Raw genomic sequence first — 9564 nt, 5'->3', positions numbered from 1 at the left:
ACCAAGGGCCAGCAATATTATTTAGGCCCTGCATATATACTGTATGTATGCTTTTATCTATTTTGTTCCCATTAATTCCTTTATTTTTCTCCACTCTTTGGGGCAAATTCACTAAGGCGCGAAGTGCCGAACGCTAGCGTTAATTCGCTAGCGTTTGGCATTTTCGATACTGCGCAAATTCACTAACGAACGCTGGCGTAGTTTCGCTAGTGTTACTTTGCAACCTTACGCCAGGCGAATGTTCGCTAGCGACGAAACTACGCAAATTCACTAACTTGCGCAGTGTACTGAACGCTACCTTTTACGCTAGACTTCCTTCCCTCAGACCTGGCGAAGCGCAATAGAGTAGATAGGGATTGTTTAAAAAAAAAGTCATTTTTTTTTCTAAGTCCCAAAAAACGCTGGCGTGTTTTCTACATGATGGCTGATAGGCTGAAAAAGATCGAAATTTTTTTGGGGCTCCCCTTCCTCCCCCCTACATTTCCTGACTCATGGCAACTTACCTAGACAGTGGGCACATGTGTAGGGCAAAATAAAATTTTTATTTGCTGATTTGAAGGTTTTCTAGGCATTTGTAGTGCAGATACGTGTTCCTCCATTGAAATTTGAATTTCGCGCCGTATGCAATTTAGCCTTCGCTAGCGTAACTTCGCTTTATATAGCGAATCAACGCTAGCACAACTTCGCAACCTTACGCTACCCCTGTGCGCAACTTCGGATTTTAGTGAATTTGCGGAGCCCTGGCGAAACTACGCCTGGCGAAGTGCGGCGAAGTTGCGCCTGGCGCAACTTCGCATCTTAGTGAATTTGCCCCTTTGTATTCATATTCCTCTCTCCTTTTTCTTTTGATATCACCATTCCTCTTTCACCATCTACTCTAGCGTTTATTTTCTTTCCCTTCCAAATTCTACTGCCAATTCTCATTCTGCTCCCACTTTTTCTCCTCCTTATTCCTATATTTCTTACCCTCTATCTGATTTTCTCTTCCCTTTACACTTCATTTTATGCTGCCCACTTTATCTTACCAGTTTTGATCTTCTTCACCCTGACATCGAACACAAATGCCTTGTAAAGCAAACGAGGACAGTATGCATTCTGAAGTTCTATATACTAACATTTGTATAGACTGTGATCGAGATATTTTTTGGCTTTCTGGAGCATTCTATTACATTAGTAACTAAAAAATGTTTTTTTAGAACAATTTAAAATAGATGTCTATTAAAAGAAAACATTTATTGTATTTTAGATATATCAGAGATTCTATTTTTGATTTTCACACAGTCAAAAGTAATTAGTAGGGTTAAACCTACTTATACTTCCATCATCAGAGTAGATATTAAAAAGGGAAAACTTTATCAGAGATTAGTAAATGATGTAGAAAATGGGAAAATTGTAGAAGAGTAGTTAGTAAATAACCCATATGGTAAATTTAGAAGATAAATATTGAAATATTAATGCTGCGCAGAAACACTGTTCCCCCTAAACAGTGCACACCTGAACACACACACGTTTTGAGGTCACATAATGAATTGTGTTTCACACAAAGAATTTTTGTGTGAAAACACATACGTTTATACTGATTATGACCTGCACACAGCAATTTGGCACAAAAGTGTGAACACTGTTTTGAAACGGTGCACAAAATTTTTTTTTCCATACACAGCCAAGAAGAAATTTGAGGGAACGTTGATTTTAAACATATCTTCAGAACATTGTTTAGTATGGGGAAGATGTGAGGATTTTATTTGCATTCTCTTCGTTAATAGCGTGGTTTAGTGTGGCAATCCTAACCTGTGAGAGATGTATTTGTGGGGCATTAAAGCACTTTAATATAGGGCTTTTAGGCCAAAATAAAAGCTTTACAAATATTTTTTGCACCACTTTGGCATATGGCTGGCTCGTGAACTGTACTTACATTCTCAAAAAATTATACCTGTGCTCCTGTTAAACTGTCATCTTGTGTTTTTGAATTACTAAGATTCTATGTTATCTGTGCTAATGGTTGTTTAGTCTGTTTGTAAATCCTGTGGCCTTTCTATCTGGTAAAAGAATGTAGGGCCATGTGCTTTCGTGTTAGTGAAAATAACTGTACCTATTGTCTGAAATTCTAGGTTCACATTCGCAGGATTTAGTAATAAGATTATGAATGGGACAATATTTATTGATGTATAAAATTCATGTAATAAAATTGTTCGTTTTTTCAATATCGGTATGGGATCTATATCAGGAGAACTGTTATCCCAAAAGCTCTGAAATATGGCACTGTTATTTACCTTAGCATCCTTTTAAAAAACAAAAAACGCTACAGTACTTGTACTTCATGTTAAGATAAAAAAAATCGTAACATCAACCCTCTGCAAGACATTGGTGCCACCCCAGTGCCACAGTTTAACAACATCATTTTTCCATTATTGGGTATGGAATGCAGAAATAAAGCATTTACGTTGCTGATGTCCAGTAACTTTTTTGTCAGCAATGTAGATTCTACATCGCTATCAGTTCAAGTACTACATCCAGAGAGAATTATCTGGCAAAACGTAAGTTCTGAGCATTCTGGATAATACATGTAGGACTTTTATATGTTTGTAATGTTAAACTTACATAACTTTATAATTGTAGGCTAAGATACTGTTAGACTGGATATATTACAGACTAGACATCTAAAGGGTATTTGCATAACAATGTACACTGTCTAGAGCATACTGATAGGATGACAGTGCCATAGCTATGTTCTATTTTAATAAGATACCTTTTTAGAGTAAGTGGTTATCTGCACTCTCACAGTAAAACAAAACAATCTTTCACACAAAAAGATATAATGGGTAGTGACATTTTAATCTTTTTTTCTTTAAAGAGGATAAAGAAAAAATACAGAGTTATGGAAATAACTTTCACTCTTGGGGATACATTTACATCCTTAGGCTTATGTTTCATAACCTGTTAACAGCACATAGTCAGTATATCTATGATTAAACTGTAGCAGAAGAGCTTTTTAGCTGGACATCAGGTTGGATATGCCTGGTGTAAATACCGTATGTACAGTATGCACAGTAGATCCCAAGTGCAGTCAGGGATGTTACGCTGCATCTCTTTTTCTGCAACTCTGCCATAAGCATTCAAATGATGGGTTTCTTCAATTGCTTTTTTTTCAGCAGGACCTGAAAATACCAATTCCAGCTAATTTACAAACAGGGGCAACATGGAATGTTTTTTGCTCTTTGTTCATTAACCCATCAGAATTAGCTGTCTACATTGCATCTCTACTCTGGCAATGCAAATAGTAGTACCACTCTCTTTATGTGCCACTGCCACATGATGTATACAGTCATGAATAACGTGGGCTTCCCCTGGTACATATGTAACTTGCCTGATCTTAGGGATGCAAAACCAGTAGTTCCAGCAGACTCAAAGTTTAGGGCTCCCTTGTGTTTTTCAATGCTGTGTCTGCAGTGGATTTTCAATATAGCAATCACGGTTCTAAACCCAAGTGCATTTTGCATGGGTCTCTAAGGCCTCTGATATAGCCCTGTAACTGAACTCTTTATCACGTGGCCAGCTGAAAATGCAAAGGCTATTTTCTAAAGGGTTATTGCCTTTTCCTTGTGAGTAATATCTGTAGTGAAACACATTTGGAAGTCTGTGTACCTAACATGCCTAATATCTATTAGTCTATATGTAAACCCGGTTCTCAAATAAGTAGTAGTGATGGTTTATCCACATTTCATTTCTTTAAATGGCTTGGGTCAAAAAAATTGTAAAAAGCTCTTTTCTGCACTGTAACTGTTACAGTATGGAAAAGATGCAAATGGTAACCTTTTCCCCTTAATATAGACACGCAAGTATGAAAATCTTGCCATATTTAAGGAAGTGCATGCTACCATTTGGAACCAGTACAGAGCATTATGAATTTTGCAACAGGTATATTATGCAAAAATAATTGTATTACAGAAAATACCAGCCATAATTTATTACTGCTTGTGTTTTGTTTTTGAATTCAGGCAGACCTCTTTTAATAGTTTTTTTTTCCAGTTTTTTGACCCTAAAGAAAATAAAAACATTTATTTGTGCCTTACAGCAATGTGTGATTGATTTGAGTAACATCAGAACAAAGACTCTCTAACCTCCTTAATTTCAAGGCTGTTATAAAATGTTCATCCTCTTGTATACATAGTAAATTTGTATTTCTTGCTTATAGTGACCCGTATTATTTACTAGCCATACATTTTCCTATCACCTTCCTTAGCATGGTCCAGCCCAACAGGCCTGTAAGTGGACCTGAGCATTTATAATAAGATTATAAAATGCTTTAAACAAAACAAATTCAAAGATTTTTCTGCTAAAGAGATAGAAATACGATCTCATTGGTGTTTCCCTGTACAAACACAATTCTGCAGGATATTTTGCCCTAATGCTCCAACTAGCCAATGAAATGCCCCTAACCCTGCTGGAGAAAAACAGAACAGTCAGTTGCTAACTCCAGTGATCATGATCAAAAAACTATGTGATTCTGATGTAATGCCTTTTTGTTCTATGCTTAACAGGAGCTCTAATTGATGGTATACTATACTAGCATCAGAACAGTGGCACCATCTTAATGTTGTATGGTATGTTGGTGTAGCTGGTTGGTGGTAGAAATTGGATGTTTGAGAATATTATAAAGTACAGTACAATAACCTATATGTGCCTTGCAAGAAACAGCTATCAGGCACACATCGATTCAAGAAATGTGTAAGGTTGCAATATCTCTTTACAGAATGTGAGTGGGTACCCAAACTAGATACATAGATGAGGAGGCCCATTTGTCAAAGGTCAAATTTCGAATTCATGTGAATATTTTTAAATTCGAATATACTCGCAATTCGACTGAGAGGTTAATTAAAAAATGACTAATATTCGATCGAATGGTTCTGACCTGAAAATTCAAAGCGTATTCGATTTGTATTCAATTCGTACAATCAAATTTTTCTCCTGAAAAAAAAAATTGAATGTCAATAAGGCTATTAACATCTCCAAATGGCTCAACGGTCTTCTGCCACTGACTTGTACATGAACTCAGCAGGTTTTAGGTGGCGAATAATCGAATTAGGACTGTTTCCATGGTCGAGCTGTGTTAAAGTTCACATTCGAAGTTACATTAGGGGGATTAAAATTAGAATGTGTGAATTTTGAAACTCTAATTTACTATTTGACCCTTGATAAATCTGCCCCAAAGTGTTTGCAGTTAATTTGTATAGGGTGGCTATACTGCAGACTTTCAGCTTTTTCAGTTTTCAGATCATTTTCAAGTAGGTTGAAAGATGAGCTTGCAGGCTGCAATAACTGTCTCACTTCATTCAGATTCTGAAATGTTTTCTGTGCTTTTAGTTGAAGGTTATATGATATGATAAAACATTAGCTAGCAATTTGCTCTGATCTCAGGAGAATGACAAATACTACTTGTTCTGTGTCTCTCAAGGTTTAAATCATTAGGGAAGCCACACTAGTAATCACCGGTTATTTATATGGTTTTGTCCTGAAAATTCTACTTGGAAGTGACAATTGCACATCTGCTTTCCAGTCAGTCAGAATCTGAAGCAAATGCAGCCGCAGTATGAAAAGAATTTTACATTTACTAGAATTACCTTAAGACAAGCTCACTTAAATGTCAGAACACATTATATTGTGCTGCTAGCGATAACAATCAAAATAATAACCCGTCAGCTGAACTCTATTCTGAAACTCTAATAAAAGCCACAGCTCATTTTGTGTTCCCAGAAAAACCAAAAAAAAAATCCCATAGTAGATTCCAGAGTTTTCATCATGCTGCTGCTCTATATTTGTTGGGCTATATAATATAAAGAAAACCTCCCAAGGTCTATTAACATAAACACAGTAGAACTAAGATAAACGCCAGACCACTATGTTTTCAAGAACATTTTACTGTATCATAGGCAGAGGTACTCCAAAGCAAATGTTTTATGTGCAAAGTAAACAGACACTTGCATACAAGCATGGCTTTGATTTTATTTTATATAGGACCATGCATTTGTTATCTTTACCCTGCTGGATAAAGGAAAAAAAATCAAATACATGTGCTGTGCTGATTGGGCACTTCTTCACTTCTGGACATAGTTGATATAAGGTAGTCCCAAAAATACAAGAAGCTGCAAAAGTAAATTCAGTTCAGTGTGGATTTCTGTAGGGATTTCTGGGACTATGTGTTTATAGTCACAGGAGGATAGAAAATCTGTGGTAAATGTATTGCAGCACCAAATAAATTGCTTACTGCACATTTTTCCTGCTGCTATGAGTACAAACCATGACTTATTTAGTGCACATTTTCCCACATGGAAACTAAACTACAATTAAAAGTAGAGGGCCATCCTGCCCCATCCCCAGTCTAATGACTATGTAGCACTAAACTATGGGGGTTATTTATCAAAGTCTGATTTTATCTCAACATTTTCTGCTGCAAACTCTGATCAAATCCGCTCTGGTTTTTTAGGCTTATTTATTATTACATTTTCCCAAGAGTTTGCTTTGCTGGAAAAATTAAATTTTCTGATTTTTCAACCAAAAACGCAGATTTGTTTGGGATTTTTCAACCTTAAACTGAGATTTCTTATGCTTTTTGCCAAGAAAACTTTGGGGTATTGCACAAAACACATCGCACATCAAAAAATCATTGGGATTGGGTCTCCTGACTTATATGCAACCTTGACAGGTCTGAGATGCTGGATTTTCCAATTCAGACTTTTCCATCCTCGGGGTTTAATAAATTCCGAAAAATTTGTGATTTTTTAGAAGTCTGGTTTCATTCACCAATTTTTCGTTATTTTTGCATTTAGAGTTTAGTAAATAACCCTCTATGTGTAATTCAGCCTGCAGAGCTGTGTAAAACAAATGGCGATTTTATCAAGGTGTGTGTAATTTTACACCATGCAAACGTCAGGATTGCCACCATTATATTACATTGAAGTCACTCTAATAGAAAACAAGTAAAAAATTAGTTTTAAACAGCGAATGAAAATGAGTTTTACACAGCGAAGCCTGGCGATGTGTGGTGTATTATCCTGCTGTTTTTTACACAGCTCAATAAATATGCCACTAAATGAAACAGAAGGCACCATTGCATATATAAAAAAAGAAATGGGCAGCACATGGTCTATGTTGTAATGATGACCACTTGTCAATAGCACCCAGTGCTCAGTCTAATCTACATTCTGAAATTGACTGGATACTATAAAGCTATTACTGTCATGAAAATTAAAGAACAACTGTTAGAAACAATGAGGTATTAGCACTCCACTTTGGCCACAATATGTAAGCTTACTGTATGGGCCACTGTTACTGCTTTTTGTCATAGTGTAATATTAGATATTTTTGTATATCCTTAGCACTAATTTATGCAAGAGAATAGAATTAGGACAAATAATTCGATTTTAGTTCACCAGTTTAAAAAAAACCTTTGATGCCTTAGAAAAGAAGACCACAATTTTTAAATGCTTTTAACTGTTTGTGTGCATATTACTGTATTGTATTAAAAATGTTCCTGTGTTATGGCTTGGAATACACATGGCTAGGGAGTCCACAATTGTAGGATTTGGCAAATACTGAATCAACCACAAAGCTTCAGCTAAATATTGAATCCAAACCCAATTTAGTAAAAATAGGGAAAAAAAATAAGCATACTTAAAACTACCACCTTTAGTTGTACACTCACTAAAGTCGTGATAGTAAAGGTTTAAACTAAGTTCAGCAGGCACCTAGAATTCAGGTAAATTTAAACTCTGCAAAAAAGGCTCCGATTTGGCCAAATGCCCAATGGGATCTGGTGCATGCCTAATTTTGGTACTAAGTTCTTTAATCGGCTATATTGGTGAGTAGCTTGCTTTCTGAAAAGATTTAGGTGTAAATTTAGCTTTGTATTCTTAACCTTATTAAATATTGAGCCCCAGAAATTGTACAAGTGTGACAGAAATGTGTGCATTTCCTTTTCTTGTCACTAGGTGGGAGATGCTTAGTTCAAAAGTCTTGGGGGAAATGTAGTAAACGTTAGTACAGTACCAGGGAATAAACAGAGAATGCAATGCAATGATAGTTGAGGAAATCCTTTTGCATATTGTACACTAAGGGAGTTATTTGCTAAACTCCGAATACCCGAAATCCCAAAAATTAGGGATTTTTTGTGTTATAATAGGCTTAAAAAAAAATCACTAATTTTTTCGGAATTTATTGAACCCAGAGGGCTAAAAAGCCCGAATATGAAAACACGGCATCTCAAACCTGTCGAGGTTGCATAAAAGTCAATAGGAACAGTCCCATTGATTTTTGGTTGTGTCGGGGGTTTCGGGCAATTTCACAATGTTTTCTGAGCTTTTGGGTGAAAACTCCGAAAATTTCCGAGTTTTCGGGGGGAAAATTCACGAAAAAAATCATGAAAATCTGAGCTTTTCCCGGCAAAGGTAATTTTCGGGCAATGTAATAATAAATAAGCGTTAAAAACCTGAGCGGGTTAGATCAGAGTATATAGCAACCGATATTGAGATATATTTGGGCCTTGATAAATAACCCCCTAAAAGTACAACCTTTATGCTGAACATGGAGAACAAAAGTGCAAAAACATTGATATCCATAAGTTTTACAGAATTTATATGTATCCTTTATCAATAATAAATAGTGACTTGTCCATATCATAAATACTCATAACCACTGTGAAAATGGCACCAACATTAGATCAAATAACCAGTTAATTCATGCCTCAAAAAAGTTATGTTAAATGTGCAAAATAGCAAATATTTGCATAAGTCACTATTTGTTATCCTTGATGAAAGTCCCAATGTGGACTGAAATGTTGGCCATAAGTAGTATGTGAAATAAAGATATTTTATTTAAATATACTGCTTAAATACTGATTTTAATTACTCACAAAATTATGCACACATTTACTATCAGTCAGTGTACCTGCCAGAACATTTTTTTCTTAATGATTGTTAGGGATTGTATAACAGAATGCCATTCATATCCCTTTCTGCACATTCAGGACAGGAAAGGTATTTTAGAGGACACAAATGCACTCTCATGGAAAATTAGCATTAGGGAAATTCATTATCAGAAAATATTATTTTTGGCTAAAAGCTAATGGGGAAAAGGTCAACAATACACAATGAATCTACAGGATATATAAAAAAATAAGATTCAAAATTCCAGTTAAAGCTAGGGTCGGACTGGGGGGCCCACCAGGGCTGCTGCTTCAGGGGCCCCCCACACCCCTCCCCAGCCGCAAAGCCCCTTCTGGTTCCCCTCCACCCCCATGTGTACCTTCTTGCAGTTCTTCGTGTACCTTCTTGCAGGTCCAGTGAGGTAGGTCAGATCTAAAATCAAGATGATGCATGGTTTGTAATCATTTGAGTAACATAACTTCCCACTTTTACTAAGTGTGTTAATAAAATGTTATTCCCATTTAAACAAAGAAGTTTAATGTAATAAACCATCCTCCCTTTCAACTGCAATAAATCCTGACCAATTAATTTTCTAGCAATGGCAGACTTTCTACATTATGTTTGAGTACACAGAATGTAGAAA

The sequence above is a fragment of the Xenopus laevis genome, chromosome 2L (genome assembly GCF_017654675.1).
Source record: "Xenopus laevis strain J_2021 chromosome 2L, Xenopus_laevis_v10.1, whole genome shotgun sequence".
Taxonomy (NCBI): domain Eukaryota; kingdom Metazoa; phylum Chordata; class Amphibia; order Anura; family Pipidae; genus Xenopus; species Xenopus laevis.
Note: the sequence above shows the minus strand (reverse complement) of the source record.